The sequence below is a fragment of the Polypterus senegalus genome, chromosome 3 (assembly GCF_016835505.1).
Source record: "Polypterus senegalus isolate Bchr_013 chromosome 3, ASM1683550v1, whole genome shotgun sequence".
NCBI lineage: Eukaryota > Metazoa > Chordata > Cladistia > Polypteriformes > Polypteridae > Polypterus > Polypterus senegalus.
The window spans coordinates 29066249-29090177 of NC_053156.1; the positions used below are offsets into that span (position 1 = coordinate 29066249).

A 23929-nucleotide genomic window follows, 5' to 3' on the forward strand; every position below is an offset into this window, starting at 1 on the left:
CTTGGAACTCCCTCCATCTTCCACGTTTTTGGGGGCAGGTCTGTGGCCCTTCACACTCACTATTGGATGCTCCTATAGAGAAACCTTACACATACAAGCATGCGTACACACACAGGTGCTCACATGGTGATTTCATAAGTATGACTTGGACATCTTCAGCACATGATCTAAGGTTGTGGTTGGCCCTAAATGCCTTAGTAATAATTACTGTATGATTGTCAGCAAACATTTTTACTTTTATATATCTTCATGTAGCTGATGCAGCAATGTTTTTGTCTTGCGGTTTGTGTTTTTTTTTCCCCCTCTCTTTCTGAAGGTCTAGAAGCGGATTCTGGTTCATTTATTGTTTATTCTATACGAAAAACCCCCCTTCCCCCTTTGCCTCCATCTCTTCCTTCTCTCTCTTCTTTTTCTTTCACTTTTGTCTCCGTGTCCGGTTCGAATCTTAAAAACATCTGAAAATATTTTTAATAAAGTTTTGGTATCAGGCGTGACGTCAGCAGAAGCTGTAACGCTCCACCTGAGAGAAAAACTGTAAGGCTAGTCGCCAGCATTCAGACATCAATTCTGATTGCTTCACAGCCGAACAGGACACGGTTAAAAAAAAATTACAGTGTAAAACTGTTAAATAGCGATGGTAAACAACTGTGCAATGTAAAACGGTAAAGTGCTGTTTCAGTAACACTGAAGTTACATTACGTGCATAAGGACACACCCCATTTTACCATATTGTTCCTGGTGAACCACATACCATTGAACAGGAGGGAAAAAAAACTTAAACAAAGCTAGCAGACTTATTTTCCCCTGCATGCTGAAGGTTTTTTGAGGTTATGGAAGCAGATTTATGGTGGGTTGTATTCGATAAGCTGGCATATCTGTAGGACACCAAACACCACAAAAGTAAACTTTACTTCTCCACCAGACAATGTGCCGTAACTTTCCTTAAACATAGAATTGTATTCAATATGTATAATTAAATAATACATGTTTGCTATTGGTTATTGTTACGTTACTGATGCAAACTGTGTACTGGGGTTTGATTCTGACAATAATTTCAAATGGCTTATTGATTGGCGTATTTATTACAGTGCATGGATTTCTGGTTATGGTTAAACATTCCCTTTCCAACATGCGAACGCTGCAACCAAGCCCCAGCCTCACTGGGTCACATGTTCTGGGCCTGCACCAAAAAACATTATTCTGGATGAAAATATTTAATTGCCTTTTAGACAGCCTTGGACTCACAATCCCTCCTAACCCATTAACAGCTGTGTTTGGTTTTCTTCCAGATGGGCGTAAAGTGGAGAAGGACAAACAAATTGTGATTGCATTCACTACACTGTTGGCACGCAGACTTATTCTGATAAACTGAAAGAACCCAAACTCTCCTCTTTTAAGTCAGTGGGAAACCAATGTGTTATATTATTTGAAGTTGGAAAAAATCAAATACTCAGTTAGAGGATCCATTCAGACTTTTTTCAAAATATGGCAGGATCTAATCAGTAATATTTTAAAATAAGTTCATAAAGCACAGAGAATTTATTAATTTAGGTATGTTTACAAGCCTTAAATTTAACGCCGTTTGGTTTGCTCTCTCTCTCAGGGGTGGGGATCGATCTGTTCTTAACATAATTCTTTCTTTTGTAAAAACTTGATTGCTATGTATTGATTGTAATAAAATTAATAAAAAAAAAAAAAAAAATTCCCTTCTGTTGGAATGTGTTGTAAAGAAAAAAACAGTTATTTAATACAAAGTTATACCATTTTAGATAGATAGATAGATAGATAGATAGATAGATAGATAGATAGATAGATAGATAGATAGATAGATAGATAGATACTTTATTAATCCCAAGGGGAATAACTTATTCCTAAAAATATTGTCACCTTATTTATTACGGTAAAATTCTGGCAACCCAGTTGTCAGTTTCTTATGGTAAAAATAACATTTTTATAGACCTAAAAATATTGTCACCATTTTTTTTTTCGGAGAAATTCTGGCAACCGAGCTGCCAGCTCTTTACTGTAAATTGAATCTTATTTTTTTTTACAGTGTAGGTGAACTAGTATATTTGTTAATCTCAGGCGTTACCTTTAAAAACAACTGTTCTAAAAATGGTTTAAATTGTGAAGCTTTTTATTAAAAGCTATTGAGGGCAATGCTCAAAAATGAATCAGTGACAGTAATGTTATGCCATTGTTTTGCACAAATAGTTACTAGCAAATGAAATGCTGGATGTCACAACAATTCACTACAAAGATGTGCATCAGTTAGTATGCTTCTTTCCAGGCTTTGTTAAAGACCTGCACACAACTGAAATTGACGCCTTATAATGATGCCATGCCAGTATGTTTGAAAAGCCCTGGAAAAAAAAAAACTCCTGAATAATGTGCAGTCTGTAGAAACCACAAAAAGTAACTTTGGTCAGCTTATTAAGAGTTTGACCTCTTGCCTAGGAAATCAGTTATTTTCACCTGCAAAGCGTCTGTCACATTGTCCACTGTGACATGTGAGTCCTTGTCTTGCACCCCACAACCCGAGGCTGAGTCTCAGTACTTCAGCAAAACCAGTTTTATTCAGCTTGAAACAGGAACAGAACCGTTATTTATTGTAGTGGGATCTATCACTCTCCTATATACTGACACAGCAATCAGGCAGGGTCGTGGCCAGGTTAGTGCCCAAGTAATACTGTGCCCTGCATTTATAATATTCCTTGCATCAGCCATCGATGTTAGGTGCTCATAGCGTGACTGTGATCTTTTTGGATTTATTTTCTCAGCCAGCTGCTACAGCGCTAGGAGTGTGCGATACTATTTTCCACAGATGCGGCAATCACGTTTCGAGACGCTCTTCGGCATCTCATCCCGTTGAGGGGAGTCCCAAAAGACTTTAGAAACCTTACACCACATTAACAACAAAAGAGGATGAAAATTGAAATCAATGAGAAGGGATGGTGCATGTCTGGCAAGTACAGGAATAATCCATTTCTATAGTTCTCCTTAGAACCTGCTTCATTCACCTCTATAAAACAGTGCTCTTTATGCTGTGCTGCTACCAACGGAGTCCATCGTTGATAAAATTACTCACATTGTTTAAAAATGAACATTCAAGACACTGGTAAGCAACCAGCTCAAAAGTCAACAGTTATCGCTCTGCACACTATCCCTGTCCCTATGGTAAGACCTCGGTTTCTTTGTATGCCATCACTTGGCAACTTACTACGCTTACGCCAACAAACTACAGCATCATTTTGTTAAGAGCGACTCATGAGATATGGAATATTAAGATACTACACCTGTGGCACAGGTCTGACTTTGCCTACCCCTGATTGTATGAGGTGTTGCTTTCATTATTACCATCAGAAGGCCCTGAAAAAAAAAGAATTATCTAGCATCAAGCTGTGAGATATTGCGAGAAAAAATAAATTACCTTTGGGAGCTTTGCAACATTATTTTTTTGCTTACTTCCTTGTTTTAGTTTTTCTGTTCCACTTGTTTAATTTTGTTTTATTTTCTAGTCATTAACTTGTTTTTTGTAGAACATACTGGTACGTAATAGACACTGCTACACCACAGGCCTCTTTTCTTAGCCATGTTGTAGGTTTACTCTTTCAGGCTTCACTTCCAACTGCACAGTAGCGTGGCAGTAACAGGGAATAGTCCATTGGACTGGACTGAACAGGGGAGCCCCACATTGACAGAAGGCCATTAAAAATAACTGACAAGTTTAATATGGGGTTAAGACTCCAAAGTTAGTACCTCTATTGAATACACCTCCACCAGACACGCGGGTATACTCACAAATTATCAACATCACATATGGTAAGAGAATTAAAATAAGAAGGGCCAAAACTTTATGTACAGTAGTTGCATATTTTTCAGCTACTGAGTTTGCAAGGTAGGATCAAACGCATAACAAAAGAAATTCCTCAGTCTAATAACGGCTGGGAGTATGCGCTGATACAGCGCGTTGCTGCACCCACCACACAACGAACCACCCGGATTGGGACCCCAGTACAGCAGGTGACACCTCAGCACCACACTGGAACAGTGGGAGGTTTTTTTTATGGTGGCCATATGGTTTTCCGTGCAAGTTGGAGGGCTGGATACTGATGTTCTTTTTAAAAGGGTTTAGTGAAATTTTAGAAAAAGAACAAATCACAAAAAAAGTTATTACAGAGTTAGAATAAAAGGGAAAGGGGTGAAAAGGTTTCTTCTGTTTCATTATGATCTTAGCTTTTTCATGTTAAACTTCAGTTACTTTCTATAATTAGAAGTTGTGTTATTTTTCTATAGCAGACTTACAATATGCTTCACTTCAATACGTTCATTATGTTCAATACTGCTTGAAACTGCCCTCCATTTCTTACCAACTCAACTATAGTCAGAATGACAAGAAATAATTACAATATTCTATTTACAATCTGAGTGGCATGGTGGTCCAGTGGTAGCGGTGCTGCCTCACAGTAAGGAGACCTGGGTTTGCTTCCCGGGTCCTCACTGTGTGGTGTTTGCATGTTCTCCCCGTGTCTGCGTGGGTTTCCTCCGGGTACTCCGGTTTCCTCCCACACTCCAAAGACATGCAGGTTAGGTGCATTGGTGATCCTAAATTGTCCCCTGTGTGTGTGTGTGTGTGTGTGTGACCTGTGGTGGGCTGGCACCCTCCCTGGGGATTTGTTCCTGCCTTGTGCCCTATGTTGGCTGGGATTGGCTCCAGCAGACCCCAGTGACCCTGTGCTAGGATATAGCGGGTTAGATAATGACTGACTGATGACTGACATTTACAACTTAGCTTGTACGGGTTATAAATCGAACCACTGACTATGCACTATATGTTGGTAAACGTTTTAACAGAACTAGGAAAATACTTCCTATCAATTTAACATAACATAAGTAACAAAGTTACACTTTATAACAAGACCATTTTCCCTTTCTTTTTTGTTCGTTTTTATGCTTATTAAATGAAAACTGTATAACAAACGGCTGAGTGCAACATCGCACCTGCTGGAATTCAACGGTTATTTTCAAACCGCTGTTAACCAACAGGAATTAAACATTTTAAACGGTCTATGTTACTTTGTGGTAAAATAAGGATATTTGTTGAAACTGAATATTGTGGAATCAAATAAAAAAGGGAAGGATACGTCCTTCGTTCTGGCTTGACTTTGTGCGTCGTTTCTCCTACAGAGTCAATGTGTACCTAGTTTGTTCGTTGTTCACGTCCCGGCTCCGCAGAACTGGACTCCGCATTGATGTTAAAGCTGCTAGAAGTCGTGGTAGCAGCCCACTCATGACTAATCTGTAAGGTCATTCTCATTGGTCTCAACTGCAATATGTGTGGCTTGTTCAAAGTCATTTTATTTTCTAGCCCGCTTAATCCTGATCAGGGTCGCAGGTATACTGGAGCCTATCTCATATAGTTTATGACGCAAGGCAGAAGCAAAACCTGGACGAGGCGCCAGTCCATTGCAGGGAAAACACACAAAAAACACACACACAGGCTAATTTAATGTCGGCAGTCCACCTAACCTGCACGTACAGTACTTCGATAGTGGGAGGAAACCCGTCCAGAACATGTAAATCTACGCAAGGAATACCTTGGTTGCGACCCCTTGTCTCCTCGTCATTAGCGCTACTACTGCGCCACCATGCCGCTTCTTGTTCAAAGTATTTATTGAAACATTATTTTAGTAAGGAGAATACGGGTCCATGTCCAGGGTCCTTAGAGTTTGCAAAGCGCTTTAAATTGTGAGAAAAGCGCTATATAAATATACTATTATTATTATTATTATTATTATTATTATTATTATTATTATTATTATTATTACTATTAACTTGCTTTTTAATGTAGTTTTCAGCACAACACAATCTTTTGTTCTGTCTAGTTATCTTTCTTTTGGCTGCACCACTGGGCTCTTGTTTTGAACGCACTTCTTTTAAGGTTCGGTAACGGTCTCACAAGACAGACCTGCTCTGATCTTGTCAATGAAGACGGATTGATTAATTTAGGCCTACTAGTGGGAAGTTGAAGTGTGAAATCGTTAAGTTAACAAAATAAAAAGTTCACCGCACCCTTCAATGGCTCCCTTTGACATGTGAGACTTGATTTGTGGGCTCTGTTAACGAAACTCTGCATCGAAATCTTTTAATAGTTTTACATAAAAAGTTCCAAAAATTGTTGCTTCATAAATTTCTCCACGTCACTGAGACGCATTCGTATTTATTTCTTGGTGTTTCAATAGCAGCAGTTAGCCTTTCATATTTAATTAATTATTGTAACAATAAACGAATTGTCAACCTATCGCTTTACCTTATTGTCTTCGTTCTCCCCGCGTATGACCTCCTTCCTGCTTCGTCTTAATTTCTTCGCTGCCAGCAGATGAAATCTGTCATTATGTCACCCCAGTTTGGAACGGGATCCTTGACTCACTTGGTTTATAGGAAGGCGAAACCCAATAAAACTTCAGGAAGTGTGCAATAAAATTAAAGGAAGTGTTTAGTCTCTTAAAATACGAATTCAGTTCTATAGTGCAGTGTCAGCTTTCAGTTTCACTATCCGGGGGGTTCCGCCCTCGTCTTCATTTCAGCTTCTCTGCACGCTTAAGGAACTTCGCCATCTGGTGAGCACCCCGAAGAAACGGACGTGCTGCAGCTCCAAGTGCGTGGAGTTCCCCAAACAGCTATTCGTCATTATCTGAGTCAAGTAAACCTCCTATAACGCTAATCTTACCATAGTGTAAACGGATTGTGGCCGTGGTGTGTCTACATCTAGACACAATCGGAGCCCAATTTATTCAACTCTTATCTATTTGCGGGTTCAAGGTGGAGGCTCCAGGCTGCAGACATAAATGCTTGTTACTATGTATCCCGTTTTTCACACGCATTTTAATGAATGAAACACTGTCGTGATTTACTCCGAACTACACAGTGAGTCAAATGAGTGAACTGAAGCAGCAACCTTGGTGTTAAAACTTCAGGGCGTGAGCCATTGCACCTCTCAGGAAATCAAAGTATTAAAAACTTAAGATGTGTCGTGTTCTAAGACAGGGGCATGAAGAAAATATACATGGAATGTGAATATATAAAATCTGTACTGATCTGATTAATATTACAGGTTTGAGAAAAATCTCACAATAACACAATCATTTCAGGTTAATTTTAGACACTTACAGATATATGAGATGTATAGAGAAGGACTGTGTTGACGTGTACCTGCAATGAGAATATACTGTATATATACTGTACATCTGCGGTGGGTTGGCGCCCTGCACGGGATTTGTTCCTGCCTTGCGCCCTGTGTTAGCTGGGATTGGCTCCAGCAGACCCCCGTGACCCTGTGTTAGGATATAGCGGGTTGGAAAATGACTGACTGACTATACTGTACCTATATAGTGGCAGACAAACTGGCATCCCAGCCAGTACTGGTGCCACTCCCTTATCTGGTCACAAGGTCTTGCTAATGGTAGGTCAGGGAGGGAGCAATATTATCTCCTTTCCATGCCAGGACATGGAGGTGGCAGAATTTTACAGCGGCTACAGCGGGAGTGGCGTCCAAACAACCACTAAGCGAGACATGAGATGGACTCAAGAACTGGCTGGCTGAACGCATGCTATGGGCAGAGCGTCCCCCAGTTCATGGAGTGGCAGCATCCCGTCTGGTAAGCCCCAGTATAAACACCTGCAGGGCAGCATGGCCACCAGGGGGAAGCTCTTGGCCAGTAATAATTAAAGGATCGTGTCGGTCCTGCTTGACCTGGAAGTGCTTTCCAGGAGGCGATAGATTAAGCACCGGATGTACTGCCAGGTCTGCAATGAGAAGAGAGTCCTCCATTCAACTCAGAAGAGTTGGAGTCAGTTGTGGAGGAAGGACAAAGTTCGCCTTGGATGAATGGAGGTGGAGAAAAAGATAAGGAAGAAAACGGAAGAGAAAGAGTTGTGCTGTATTTTCAACAAAAGAAGTTTAGTTGAACTAGGACTCTTGTAGCTATTTTATGTTTTGTTTTTTTGATTTTATTTTAAATGTTGCTTTCTGATGTTGGGACCTGGGTTCAAATGCTTGGGGTCTATATGGTTTCCCTGTGCTCAATAGGTTTTCATTGGACATTTTACATTTCCATAATTTAAATCCATATATTTTAAGTTAAGAATTAGTGCAAGAAAAGTGGCTAGAGCTCTAGTGTTATAGTTTGAGAGATCACATTTTTGTCTCCATATCTGTGTGGCATTTTCTCTGGATGCCCTCCTTTTCTATAACATCCCAAAGTTATATTTATTACATGAACTGCTGACATGAGTCTGGCTGTGTGCTTGAGTGTAGCTTGAAAGACTGGTTCATGCCTTCTGCCTGATGCTGCAAAGATTTACTAATGATGCCCACCATCGTCACTTGGATTAAGCTGTCTCTGGACAGGATGCCAATCCAGTGCATGGTACACAAATACCCACACTTATTTTAAAGTTGCTTTTAGGGAGACAGCAATAATTAAGAGACATTTTAAGGTGCACCTCCCTGCATGCACGAGAGCACGTATTATGGGATGTTAGTGGAGATGTAAGATTCGTGTGTGTTTGTTTTTCCATGTTTTTTATTTTCTAAGGAGTTATAATAATGACAATAGTTGAGAATTTCTAATTTACCAAATCAGTCACAAAGTGTGTGTTAATGACCAGAGGTGGGGTTTTTTGCGTTTATATGTTGGGAATGTGCCTTAGTGTTATTTAAATTCAGCAATATTATTTCAATAATAGTTTATGTTGTTACATCAATGTGCTTTACTATAAGTTTGTTGATACTGTTTTCTGATAAACTTTATTGATTTGGATCTCGGGCGGCATGATGGCGCAGTGGTAGCGCCGCTGCCTTGCAGTTAGGGGACCTGGGTTCGCTTCCCGGGTCCTCCCTGCGTGGAGTTTGCATGTTCTCCCCGTGTCTGCATGGGTTTCCTCCGGGCGCTCTGGTTTCCTCCCACAATCCAAAGACATGCAGGTTAGGTGGATTGGTGATTCTAAATTGGGCTTGGTGTGTGTGTGCAGCGGGTTGGCACCCTGCCCAGGATTGGTTCCTGTGTTGGCTGGGTTTGGCTCCAGCAGACCCCTGTGACCCTGTATTTGGATTCAGCGGGTTAGAGAATGGATGGATTTGGATTTCATACTGCTGATAAGCTAGTGCCTATTGTGAGTAATACTGACATCTAGTGGACGTTTGTGTAATTTATCAATAATCAGTATTCTTTTTTTTATTGTAGACCACACACACTAAATGTGGAGTACCTAAGAAAAAGGTTATGCAGACCGGACAAGAATGTGTGAAATTCACAGAGACAGCCATCAGGAAAGGGATCTGAAGCCATGGCTCTGGAGCATTAAAATACTCCACCAGAAATGAAAATAAAATAAACTTATTATTATTAGAATGAAAAAATATATATTTCGAAGTAAAGTGTTTTAGCCTGAGGAAATATTGCATTTCTAATCTTTATTTATTTATTTTCATTTCTGCCAGTCAATAAACTTCATCTATTCTTGTCCACAAGTAACACTGTGGTTTCACTACATATTGCACTTTATGCATCATTTGCAAGTCAGTCATCGTCCAACCCACTACATCCTAACATAGGGTCACGATGGAGCCAATCCCAGCCAGCACAGGGCAGGAACAAATCCCTGAGCAGGGTCCCAGCCCACCACAGGGCACACACATGCACAATTTAGGATCGCCAATGCACCTAACCTGCATGTCTGAGGAAACCCACGCAGACATGGGGAGAACATGCAGACTCCACGCAGGGAGGACCTGGGAAGTGAACCTGAGTCTACTAATTGTGAGGCAGCAACGCTAACACTGTGCCACCGTGCCTCATTTGTAAGTGACAAGTAAAATTTGATTTAATTTGCTGTCTTACAGATCCCACACGTTGAAGTTATCTGTGTGAAGTTTTCCAGGTCTGTCAGTGTCTAAAGGTTTTATGGCCATCCCAAAGATGTTCAGTTTAGTTAAGCCACAGCCCTGCGGTTACTTATAGACTTCCTACTTCTACAATGTCGCTGTATTCACAGAATTGCTCAGCAGTATTTACCAGAATTCACTGCAGTGTAGCATTGCAGTATCACAGTCTACCAGTTTTATTTTATAACTTCAGTTGCAGGAAAATTGACAAAAAATTGCAAGAAAATGGCTTAATGGTCCTGTTTATTAATTGAATAAGCAATTATTTGACATTTTTAGGGATGTGCCATGCCATGTTGTGCCATTCATGCATTTATTTTAGGCATTTTGTAGACTTGAAGAAGACGTTATTTTACTCTATGACGACAGGCAGAAAAGACCCTTAGATTAAATGTCATAATCCTAATGAACTTGCCACACCACAGACAATACAAGTAGCTTTGTCCATTTTAAAATTAAACTTAATAGAAAGCTTTCAGCGTGATTAGCGCACTTCTAGTACCACTTCTCAAGCTCAAGAATTAAAAAAAAAAGTAGTTGTAATGGAATGTATAATAGTCAAATTAAAAGTCTGCATAAAAAACAAATGTGGTTCCTAAATGCATTGGATGGATGTAAAGATATATCATTAACTCTTTGAGGGCTAAATATTTTTTGCAGGCAACTCCATTTTCTGAAAAGCACACAAAGCAGTATTCGCATGTAAATCAACGTAAAACGTCTGTTGCTGTGGCTGCTGTCAGCTCCTGTACAGCGTCTCTGGTGATTATGTAGGGGCAGCATGATGGCCAGCAGGAAAGTGTGGCGCGCCGGCTGCCTGGTCTGTCTTCATATGGCAGTGCTATGCAATCTGTTTTGTACCTCTTGCCACCATAAGTGGCGGTCCTCCCAGGTGAACGCTGCCATTGGCGCATCGGCTACATAAGCGTGTTCAGCACCACGATCAGCTGGGGACCGATCAGCTGAAGCCAGTACCCCACTTTCGTTTTTAAACTTCATCTTCAGATCACTTGCATCAAAACTGGAGTCTGGCAAGTCAGAGTCCGATTTGGTGATAATATGCAAAACGTCATCCACGGACTATTTTGCTTTGTGCATTTGCTTTGGTCTCTCGTTAGAAGTCAATGCCATTTTAGAGGTGGTTTGCTCTTCGCTACTCATGCATGCACAGGTAATCGAGGTTAAATCGATGAAGCTAACTTTCCTTCTAGCAAAGAGATCCATCCATCCATCCATCCTCTTCCGCTTATCCGAGGTCGGGTCGCGGGGGTAGCAGCTTAAGCAGAGAGGCCCAGACTTCCCTCTCCCCGCCACTTCTTCCAGCTCTTCCGGGAGAATCCCAAAGGCGTTCCCAGGCCAGCCGGGAGACATAGTCCCTCCAACGTGTCCTGGGTCTTCCCCGGGCCTCCTCCCGGTTGGACGTGCCCGGAACACCTCACCAGGGAGGCCCAGGAGGCATCCTGATCAGATGCCCGAGCCACCTCATCTGACTCCTCTCGATGCGGAGGAGCAGCGGCTCTACTCTGAGCCCCTCCCGGATGACTGAGCTTCTCACCCTATCTTTAAGGGAAAGCCCAGACACCCTGCGGAGGAAACTCATTTCAGCCGCTTGTATTCGCGATCTCGCTCTTTCGGTCACTACCCATAGCTCATGACCATAGGTGAGGGTAGGAGCGTAGATCGACTGGTAAATTGAGAGCTTTGCCTTACGGCTCAGCTCCTTTTTCACCACGACAGACCGATGCAGAGCCCGCATCACTGCGGATGCCGCACCGATCCGCCTGTCGATCTCACGCCCATTCTTCCCTCACTCGTGAACAAGACCCCAGATACTTGAACTCCTCCACTTGGGGCAGGATCTCTCCCCAACCCTGAGAGGGCACTCCACCCTTTTCCGCTGAGGACCATGCTCGGATTTGGAGGTGCTGATTCTCATCCCAGCCGCTTCACACTCAGCTGAGAACCGATCCAGAGAGAGCTGAAGATCACGGCCTGATGAAGCAAACAGGACAACATCATCTGCAAAAGCAGTGACCCAATCCTGAGTCCACCAAACCGACCCCTTCAACACCCTGGTTGCGCTTAGAAATTCTGTCCATAAAAGTTATGAACAGAATCGGTGACAAAGGGCAGCCCTGGCGGAGTCCAACTCTCACTGGAAACGGGCTCGACTTACTGCCGGCAATGCGGACCAAGCTCTGACACCGTTGTACAGAGACCTAACAGCTCTTATCAGGGGTCCGTACCCCATACTCCCGAGCACCCCCACAGGATTCCCCGAGGGACACGGTCGAATGCCTTTCCAAGTCCACAAAACACATGTAGACCGGTCGGGCAAACTCCCATGCACCCTCCAGGACTCTGCTAAGGGTGAAGAGCTGGTCCACTGTTCCGCCACCAGGACTAAAACCACACTGTTCCTCCTGAATCCGAGGTTCGACTATCCGACGGACCCTCCTCTCCAGAACCCCGAATAGACTTTTCCAGGGAGGCTGAGGAGTGTGATCCCTCTATAGTTGGAACACACCCTCCGTCCCCTTTTAAAGAGGGGACCACCACCCCGGTCTGCCAATCCAGAGGCACTGTCCCGATGTCCATGCGATGTTGCAGAGACGTGTCAACCAAGACAGTCCTACAACATCCAGAGCCTTAAGGAATCTCATCCACCCCGGGCCCTGCCACCAAGGAGTTTTTGACCACCTCGGTGACTTCAGTCCCAGAGATGGGAGAGCCCACCTCAGAGTCCCCAGGCTCTGCTTCCTCATTGGAAGGCATGTTAGTGGGATTGAGGAGGTCTTCAAGTACTCCTCCCACCACCCACAACGCCCGAAGTCGAGGTCAGCAGCGCACCATCCCCACCATATACGGTGTTGACACTGCACTGCTTCCCTCCTGAGACGCCGGACGGTGGACCAGAATCTCCTCGAAGCCGTCCAAAGTCGCTCTCCATGGCCTCCAAACTCCTCCCATGCCCGAAGTTTTGCCTCAGCAACAACCAAGCCGCTGCTCCGCTTGGCCTGCCGGTACCTATCAGCTGCCTCCAGAGACCCACAGGACAAAAAGTCCTATAGGACTCCTTCTTCAGCTTGACGGCATCCCTCACCGCGGTGTCCACCAACGGGTTCGGGATTGCCGCCACGACAGGCACCACCACCTTGCGCCACAGCTCCGTCAGCCGCCTCAACAATAGAGGCACGGAACATGGCCCATTCGACTCAATGTCCCCACCTCCCTCGGGACGGGTTGAAGTTCTGCCGGAGGTGGGAGTTGAAGCTACTTCTGACAGGGGACTCTGCCAGCCGCTCCCAGCAGACCCTCACAACACGCTTGGGCCTACCAGGTCTGACCGCATCTTCCCCACCATCGGCCAACTCACCACCAGGTGGTGATCAGTTGACAGCTCCGCCCCTCTCTTCACCCGAAAGTGTCCAAGACATATGGCCGCAAGTCCCACGACCACCACAAAGTCGATCATCGACCTGAGGCCTACGGTGTCCTGGTGCCAAGTGCACATATGAACACCCTTATGCTTGAACATGGTGTTCGTTATGGACAATCCATGACGAGCACAGAAGTCCAATAACAAAACACCGCCGGGTTCAGATCGGGGCCATTCCTCCCAATCACGCCTTCCAGGTCTCACTGTCATTGCCCACGGAGCATTGAAGTCTCCCAGCAAAACGAGGGAATCCCCAGAAGGTATGCCCTCTAGCAACCCTCCAGAGACTCCAAAAGGGTGGATACTCCAAACTGCTGTTCGGGCGATACGCACAAACAACAGTCAGGACCCTTCCCCACCCGGCGGAGGGAGGCCACCCTCTCGCCCACCGGGTAAACCCCAATGCACAGGCTCCAGTCGGGGCACAAGTATGCCCACACCTGCTCGGCGCTCTCACCGGGGCAACTCCAGAGTGGTAGAGAGTCCAGCCCCTCTCAAGGAGATTGGTTCCAGAGTCCAAGCTGTGCGCCGAGGTGAGTCCACTATATCTAGCCGAACCTCTCACCTCGCACTAGCTCAGGCTCCTTCCCTTCAGAGAGGTGACATTCCACGCCCCAAGAGCCAGTTTCTGTAGCCGAGGATCAGACCGCCAAGGTCCCCGCCTTCGGCCACCACCCAACTCACACTGCACCCAACCTCCTTGGCCCCTCCCATAGGTGGTGAGCCCATGGGGAGGAGGACCCACGCTACCTCTTCGGCTGTGCCCGCCGAGCCCCATGGGTGCAGGCCCGCCACCAGGCTTCGCCATCGAGCCCCACCTCCAGGCCTGGCTCCAGAGGGGGCCCGTGACCAGCGCCCGGCAAGGGAAAACGCGTCCAAAGTTTTCATCATTGGAGGTTTGTTGAACCGCTCTTTGTCTCATCCCTCACCTAGGACCAGTTTGCCTTGGTGGTTCTACCAGGCATAAAGCCCCGGACAACATAGCTCCTAGGATCATTGGGACACGCAAACCCCTCCACCACAATAAGGTGACGGTTCAAGGAGGAGTCTAGCAAAGAGAGTTTAACTAAAACATAATGGTGTGTTTTGTCGTCGTTTATGGCGGATTACCTTCCTCTGCCTCTGAATTTTGACAAAAGTCAACATCAGCCCTGAAAGAGTTAATGCAAAACTCATTACTCTGATAATAACAGTATTAAATAAACTGCTCAACAAATTAAAGGAACACTTTGAAAACACATCAGATCTCAATGGGGAAAAATCCTGCTGCCTGTCTCTACTGATATGGACTAATATGGTGATGTGTTAGGAATGAAAGGATAGCACATTGTGTGATGGAAATGAAAATGATCAACCTACAGAGGGCTGAATTCAAAGACACCCCGAAAATCAAAGGGAAAAAATGATGCGGCAGGCAGGCTCAACCATTTTGCCAAACTTTCATTACAGCAACTCCAAATCATACTCAGTAGTTTGTATGGCCCCCATGCGCTTGTATGCAGGCCTGACAATGTCGGAGGGTGTGGTTGCGGCCAGATTGTGTTCTGGGGGATTGCCTCCCAGATCTGGCATCACTGAGATCTTGGACAGTCTGTGGTGCAACCTGGTGGCGTTGGATGGACTGAAACATAATGTCCCAGGGGCGTTCCATTGGATTGAGGTCAGGCGAGTGAGCGTGGGGGCCAGTCAATGGTATCACTTCCTTCATCCTCCAGGAACTGCCTGCATACTCTCGTCACATAAGGCCTGGCATTGTCATGCACCAGGAGTAACCCAGGACCCACTGCACCAGCACAAGGTCTGACAATGGGTCCAAGGATTTATTCCCAATACCTAATGTCAGTCAAGGTGCCATTGTCTAGCCTGTAGAGGTCTGTGTATTCCTCCATGGATATGCTTCCCCAGACTATCACTTCCCCCTCCATCAAACCGGTCATGTTGAACGATGTTACAGGCAACATAACCTTCTCTACGGCTTCTCCAGACCCTTTCATGTTTGTCACATGTGCTCAGGTTGAACCTGCTCTCATCTCGATGTGCCATCCTGGAGAAGTTGGGCTATCTGTGCCACCTCTGTAGTGTCCAGGTACAGTGGGATACAAAGGTTTGGGCAACCTTGTTAATAGTCATTATTTTCCTGTATAAATCATTGTTTGTTATGATAAAAAATGTCAGTTAAATATATCATATAGGAGTGTGACTGAAGCTGACTGGCGACTACTTTTTCTAGCATTTTAGAGAGAAATGGTAAATTTGAAATAGGCCTATAATTATTTAGTATATGTGGGTCTAGGTCTGACTTTTTAAGTAATGGTTTAATGACTGACACTTTTAGTGCATCAGGTAATGTGCCATTCAATAATGAACTATTGATAATGTTTAGAATAAGTGCTGCAAGAACATCCATTGCACCTTTTACTAGTTCGCTGGCACTGGATCTAGGGAACAAGTAATGGGCTTCATTTTAGAAATTAAAGTTAAGACTCTCTGCTCAGTTACAGGATTACAATTATTAAAGTGCTGAATGCAATGTGAGACAGAGCCTGTAAGCTAGTATTTGGTTTGTACTGTGATGCAGAGATCTTGGATCTTATATTTTTAATTTTCTCATTAAAGAAGTCCATAAAGTCTGTACTGCTAATATCTGTTGGTATTTTGCGCTGTAGATCTGAATTCCCATTTGTTAATTTAGCCACTGTTCTAAACAGTACTTGAGGGTTTTTATTATTGCTATCTATTAATTTAAAATAGTATTCTGAGCGAGGTTTAAAGAGGGCTTTTTATATTTATTAAATACATGCATTGTCAAGCTTGGGTTACAGAATTGCACAGTAGAGCACAGAAGAGTTTGCAAGGAGCAGAAGCATTATTGCAGTTCTGGCACATACAAACACAAGACTCATTCAGAAGCGGTGCAGCCACACTGGGAACAGCTGTCAAACGTCCTGCTTTGGCCCTGACTCCTGGTCAAAAGAGTACAAAGTCTTCCTTTTCAAGGGGAGTACAGCGGCTCTGAAGCAGCATCTGGAGCAGAGGGAGTCTTGGGGAAGAGAGGACATGAGAGTGAGACCACAGGATGGCCGCGGCTCAGCCTTTTAAATTTTCAAAGATTGCTTGGCAAGCCAGCAAGCCTGAAGTTGATCCTGCAAAGAAGAGGTGTAAGAGTGTCTGTTTCCCATTGAAATACTGTTTAAGAAGGAGTTTCTGAAGAGTGGCAGAGTCCCACTGCGGCAGCAAAATGCAAACTCCAAGGAGTTGTCGGCTTGCTGTAAGTGCGCAAAATCCATCTGTTTACTAGCCAATGCCTGTGGTGGGCCCGGTATAGCGACCACCTCTGAAAAGGTTGAAGGACCAGGCAGCTGTTCAAGAAAGTCCAAGGAGTCTTCCCCACTCTCACTGGAGAGATTGGATTCAATTTCCAAGCCAGTTCCCTGGCCAACCCTGTTAGCCACCAGCCCCACCCTACCCACCAAAGTGGCAGGAAGTGTTGGCGCCGGTGGTTTGAAGTCGGCCAAGACCCTAGGAAAGAGGGCATTTCTCTTCCCCAGCAGCAAGGGCCAAGGACAGGGATCATATAAGGCAGTCCAGTCTTTACAGTTCCATCTCTTATATTCCTTAACATAATCACGAACACAGCGTATGCTCACTTGCTGTGTGCCAGAGGAGGGACTCTCCAGCAGCCAGTCACACCTGATCACACAAAGGTCACTACACAAGTTCAATAAGGTAAGGATCTCCTGGCTGGCTTCTTTCTTCAGAGACTTAGAGGGGACCTGAGAGCAACACACCAAGCCAAGCTGACTTCCATGGACTGTGCAGGAGAGAGGCGACATTCCCTAGTGAGATATCTGGTCTGGTCAGAGTGGAAACATCTGCACTCAGAACCAGTTGCGGAATTCCCACAACAGCGTCTACTACTCGATGTGCTAACAGGAGGGCTGTCAACAGCAACATCTGCATCTCTGGGTGTCTGAGCGAAGGAAAGGTGAATGAAGGGGGCAGCAGGCACCAGAGGTTACTCTGGGAGGAAAAAAGCTTGGGCCTAGGGCCATGGCTGAGGCAAGAAGGAGCAGCGATTTCCTGGTGGAAGAGGCCTAGTGGGCTGAGGGGGTTTAGAAGTTGGACAAGTGTTCCCACCCTGATTTCAAGCAGCCTGGGTGCCTTCCAATCTATGAGCCAAGCCAATCAGCGAGCCAATATCGTTCCTTAACAAATAATCTCAGAGCTCTTCAGCTATTATGGACAGCACTGCATCGACAATGAACTTTTCCATTATGCGCTCGATGGTGTCTTCTTAGGAACAGCTTTGGATAAGATGAAGCAGGTCCTGCAGCTGTGCTCTGATAGGGCAAAGAAGGTCCAGCTGCCAAAGCCGAACCGAACATTCCTTGGCAAGGGAGCTCGTAGCTGTGTGAAGAGGAATTTGCTGTGTCAAGAAATCATAATCACCAAGTCTCTCAAGAGGGAGGTTTCATAAGACCAGCAGGGTATCCCCAGACAAATACTGGCAGCCAAATTTCATCTGTCCCAACGCATCAACATGGTCGCCTGCTCAAAGCCGAGGAGGAAACCCTCCGGATCATCCGTAGGGCCCATCTTCGCAAGCAGGTCTCTGGGAGGAACAGACCTCCAGGTCCGCTGGAACAGGAATGTTCTGAGGATCCATCTATGCAACACTCCACTTCTGGTTACCACTTGTCAAGCTTGGGTCACAAAGTTGCACAGGAGAGCACAGAAGGGTTTCCAAGGAGCAGAAGCTCTATTGCAGTTCTGGCAGACCAGAGCAGAGGGAGTCTGGGGTAAGAGAGAACAGGAGAGTGAGACCTCAAGATGGCCATGGCTTGGTCTTTTAAATGTTCAAAGCCCCGTGCGAGGAACAGGTCACACAGCAAGCCTACAGTTGATCCCACAAAAATGTTTAAAAATGTGTTTGTTACCCATTGAAATACTGTTTAAGAGGGAGTTTCTGAACAGTGGCCGTGCCCCCCTTCGGCAGTGGTAACTACATGTATTATTGCAATATAGCTAGTTATTTAATCAAGTTTTTACGATTTTTGGTTATTTCCTTTAATTTTGGGGAGGCACGCAGATTTCTGTGAAGTGTGGGGAAGCAATAAAGACAGAAACATTAATGTCCTAAATGTCACCTACATGCATATGTTAACAATCTGTATTGAAGTAAACCACTGAATTTATTGTGAACAACGGTGAGAAGCAGGTAGTATAGGGAAGAGAACCCTACAGACAACTAAAACATGTTTTTAACATATTTTTTGGGTGGTGTAAAGGGAAAAACACTTAGCGAAAGAACAATGTAGGTCACTGATCATTCAGTTCTCATCGGGTTATGAGGGATTACACAGGCACACACTGGCTGCCGCTTCTTCCCAGTGGAAAAACATATGCAATGTACCTGAAATCTTCTTCATCTGCTCGTGGATATGGGACATTGTTTGTAGATGCTGGACTGGTGGTGTGGATATTTGATCATTTTTTTGTGTTTTTTTTTCTGATGTGGCTGCTTGTCCCTGTTGGCTGCTTGATGTGGTAGTTGCTGGTCTTTCTAACGGTTCATGTGGTCTGCTGCCTTTCCACTTTTTTGCCTCTCAATTTCTGCCACTGTGGATTTCCTTTCCCGAATGTGGTTTAATAGCATAGTATTTTATCTGGCTGTTCTGTTCAACAAGTCATTTATTTCCTCAACTGGATCATGGCTACAAGGTTTTCTTTTTCAGAGTTCCCTGCTTTTCAGTGTTCTTAATGCCGAACTCTGAGATCACTCCCTTTGTACAGACACTTGGGAATTCAACATTGACCCAGGTTATAGAAACTTGCAATGGAAGATTGCCTATTATCATTCTTCAAATAATATTGACTAGACGTGGACATCGTTTTATTACCTCTACTGTTCTACTGTTGCCACTGGACTATCTTGTGCTGTAAATTTTGAGAACTTGCAGCCTATGTCATTAAAGCAATTAATAATTATGGAATCATCTAGTTTTGCACATGATGCAAAATTTGCTCTATTTAATGTTTGCACTCTGAAGGGCAAATCATCTTTTATTGCAGACTGTTTTATGGGGCAAAGGAGCACTGGCTTGACCGAATCAAGGAGGACATGTGACAAGTTGACGTAGCCACCAAAGATGCCCTAGATAGAAACAAATGGCAATTGACCCTCTGCTGTTTATTATTTATATGCTCCCTCTTGTTCCTCCCCCACAGTACGCAACTCTTCAATTCCACCCTATTTTGGTAAACGTTAACATTATACAAAGTTATTGTCTGTTTTACCTGCATTTTATTACTCTTTAATTTAATATTGTTCTTTATCTGTATGCTGCTCCTGGAGTATGTGAATTTCCCCTTGGGGATTAATAATCTATCTATCTATCTATCTATCTATCTATCTATCTATCTATCTATCTATCTATCTATCTATCTATCTATCTATCTATCCTGGTTGTAATCGGTTAATTGAGAAATAGTACCTACATTTTTAATGTGTCAAGAATATGAAATCAGGGAAAGGAATGAGATCTCCAGGTTTTGATGGTAGTCCATTTTGTCTATATGGTCCTAGAAAGTAGCTATTAAAAATTTGGATTAGATCAGTCAAAGGATTAAAGATTGTATAAAGAAAATACAGACAGACACACAACATTCTATGTTATGTACAGTGCATCAGAAAGTATTCACTGCGCATCACTTTTTCCACATTTTGTTATGTTACAGCCTTATTCCAAAATGGATTCAATTAATTTTTTCCCTCAGAATTCTACACACACCACCCCATAATGACAACGTGAAAAAAGTTTACTTGAGGTTTTTGCAAATGTATTAAAAATAAAAAAACTGAGACATCACATGTCACATAAGTATTCACAGCCTTTGCGCAATACTTTGTCGATGCACCTTTGGCAGCAATTACAGCCTCAAGTCTTTTTGAATATGATGCCACAAGCTTGGCACACCTATCCTTGGCCAGCTTCGCCCATTCCTCTTTGCAGCACCTCTCGAGCTCCATCAGGTTGGATGGGAAGCGTCGGTGCACAGCCATTTTAAGATCTCTCCAGAGATGTTCAATTGGATTCAAGTCTGGGCTCTGGCTTGGCCACTCAATGATATTCACAGAGTTGTCCTGAAGCCACTCCTTTGATATCTTGGCTGTGTGCTTAGCGTCGTTGTCCTGCTGAAAGATGAACCGTCGCCCCAGTCTGAGGTCAAGAGCGCTCTAGAGCAAGTTTTCATCCAGGATGTTTCTGTACATTGCTGCAGTCATCTTTCCCTTTATCCTGACTAGTCTCCCAGTTCCTGCCACTGAAAAACATCCCCACAGCATGATGCTGCCACCACCATGCTTCACTGTAGGGATGGTAGGGATGGTATTGGCCTGGTAATGAGTGGTGCCTGGCTTCCTCCAAACGTGATGCCTGGCATTCACACCAAAGAGTTCAATCTTTGTCTCATCAGACCAGAGAGTCCTTCAGGTGCCTTTTGGCAAACTCCAGGCAGGCTGCCATGTGCATTTTGCTAAGGAGTGGCTTCTGTCTGGCCACTCTACCATACAGGCCTGATTGGTGGATTGCTGCAGAGATGGTTGTCCTTCTGGAAGGTTCTCCTCGCTATGACAGAGTGACCATCAGGTTCTTGGTCACCTCCCTGACTAAGGTCCTTCTCCCCCGATCGCTCAGTTTAGATGGCTGGCCAGCTGTAGGAAGAGTCCTAGTGGTTTCGAACTTCTTCCACTTACAGATGCTCATTGGGACCTTCAAAGCAGCAGAAATTTTTCGGTAACCTTCCCCAGATTTGTGTCTCAAGACAATCCTGTCTCGGAGGTCTACAGACAATTCCTTTGACTTCATGCTTGGTTTGTGCTCTGACATGAACTGTCAACTGTGGGACCTTCTATAGACAGGTGTGTGCATTTCCAAATCCTGTCCAATCAACTGAATTGACCACAGGTGGACTCCAATTAAGCTGCAGAAACATCTCAAGGATGATCAGGGGAAACAGGATACACCTGAGCTCAATTTGGAGCTTCATAGCAAAGGCTGTGAATACTAATGTGCATGTGCTTTCTCAGTTTTTTTATTTTTAATAAATTTGCAAAAATCTCAAGTAAACTTTGTTCATGTTGTCATTATGGGGTGTTGTGTGTAGAATTCTGAGGAAAAAAATGAATTTAATCCATTTTGGAATAAGGCTGTGACATAACAAAATGTGGAAAATGTGATGCGCTGTGAATACTTTCCGGATGCACTGTATATAGATTATGTTTTCTTTTCTGTTTCATTTATTGTTTGAAGAATCTAAACCCATTTCTACAATTTAAAAAATAAAATGTGCTTAGGAAATAAGTATTAAGTAAGTTCATTTGTGCAATTTAGAATCTAAAACACACCTATATCCATCCATCCATCCATTATCCAACCCGCTACATCCCGAGGGTTTGCTGGAGCCAATCCCAGCCAACACAGGGGGCAAGGCAGGAAACAAACCCCGGGCAGCGTACCAGCCCACCGCAGACAAACCTAAATATATACTGTATATATATATTTTATATATCAAACATTTATTTATATAGCACATATTCATACAAAAAAAATGTAGCTCAAAGTGCTTTACAAAATGAATAGAGAAATAGAAGACACAATAAAAGATAAACATAAGTCAACATTAATTAACATAGAATAAGAGTAAGGTCCGATGGCCAGGGTGGACAGAAAAACAAAAACTCCAAAGGCTGGAGAAAAAATAAAATCTGTAGGGGTTCCAGACCAAGAGACCGCCCAGTCCCCTCTGGGCAATCTACCTAACATAAATCAAACAGTCCTCTTTGTATTTAGGGTTTTCATCGAAGGACCTGATGATGATGGTCACGTAGACTTCTGGCTTTCAGTCCATCAATGTTGGTGCATCCTGATGCTTTGAGTAGGTGGTGGTGGCGCAGGCCGCCACCACAAAGAAACCGGAAAAAGAAACAGAAGAGAGAGTAGGGGTCAGTACGGATTTTAGAGCCACCATGAATAGTAATTATGAAGAATTGAACATACAGAGTATCAGTATTAAGTTAAAGTGAAGTTATAAAATGGCCATTTTAAAGTAATGTGTTTTCAGCAGTGTTTTAAAGTGCTCCACTGTATTAGCCTGGTGAATTCCTATTGGCAGGCTATTCCAGATTTTGGGTGCATAACAGCAGAAGGCTGCCTCACCACTTCTTTTAAGTTTAGCTTTTGGAATTATAAGGAGACACTCATTTGAAGATCTAAGGATACGATTTGGAATATAACGTGTCAGGCATTCCGATAGATAAGATGGAGCGAGATTATTTAAGGCTTTATAAACCATAAGCAGTATTTTAAAGTCAATCCTGAATGACACAGGCAACCAGTGTAGTGACATCAAAACTGGAGAAATGTGTTCGGATTTTCTTTTCCCAGTTAGGATTCTAGCAGCTGCATTCTGCACTCGTTGCAAATGATTTATGTCTTTTTTGGGTAGTCCTGAGAGGAGTGCGTTACAGTAATCTAGTCTACTGAAAACAAAAGCGTGAATTAATTTCTCAGCATCTTTCAATGATATAAGAGGTCTAACTTTTGCTATGTTTCTTAAGTGAAAAAATGCTGTCCTAGTGGTCTGATGAATATGCGATTTAAAATTCAGATTACAGTCAACGGTTACCCCTAAATTTTTTACTTCCGTCTTAACTTGTAATCCTAGTGCATTAAGTTTATTTCTGATAACCTCGCTGAATCCATTATTGCCAATTACCAAAATTTCAGTTTTCTCTTTATTTAGTTTGAGAAAATTACTATTCATCCATTCAGATATATATTTATATATATATATATTTTGGTGGGTGCTTGGAAGGACCGGGAGAGGGACAATACCTCTCCTGGATCACAAGAGGGTAGCTGCCATGGTCTGCATTGGAGCTGTGGGATCAGAGCTTAAAATCTCATCTCTGTTGGGGCTCATGGCCACAGCTAGTGGACTTCAGCACTCCCACCACAACTAGAGTGCTTCAGGGTGCTCATGCGGTACTTCCACCACACCAGGAAGTGCAGCTGGAAGATCATTGTGAAACACCTGGAGCACATCCGGGGTGTTATAAAAGAGTCCACCTCACTCCGTTAGTGGAGCCAGCGTCAGGAGGAAGAAGACAGAGCTTGTGAGAGGAGGAGCGAGGGCGAAAGAAAAGAAGGAAAAGGCAAAGAAAGGACTGAGCTGAGTTTATTGTTGTGTATTGTGCACTGTGTGTTGTACATATATATATATATATATATATATATATATATATGTTGTAAAACACGTAACAGGAGACAGCACAAAGTTTTGGGGTTCGCCAGCCCCGTATATTGTACAGAAATAATAAAGTTTTGCCTCGTTATACAGTTCAAAATAAACATTCATAACGCGACGCCGAAGCATGGCGTCGCGGCCATTTTATTGGGGAGGAGCCGGAAGTGGAGGAATGCTGGGACGGACCGTGAGGGTGGCTGGGAAGGGTGACGTCAGGGCAAGATGGCGGAGGAAGG

At 43.8% G+C, this 23929-nt stretch overlaps 1 protein-coding gene across 1 annotated transcript in view; it reads right to left on the reverse strand.

Annotated features, from left to right (window-relative positions):
* Positions 1 to 6603, reverse strand: part of LOC120524959 (butyrophilin subfamily 1 member A1-like) — a 56894-nt gene extending 50291 nt beyond the window's left edge. The window contains exon 1 of the mRNA XM_039746868.1: positions 6311 to 6603. The gene's annotated coding sequence lies outside the window, so the exon portion shown is untranslated. The remainder of the gene's footprint in view (positions 1 to 6310) is intronic.
* Between the last annotated feature and the right edge of the window lie 17326 nt (positions 6604 to 23929).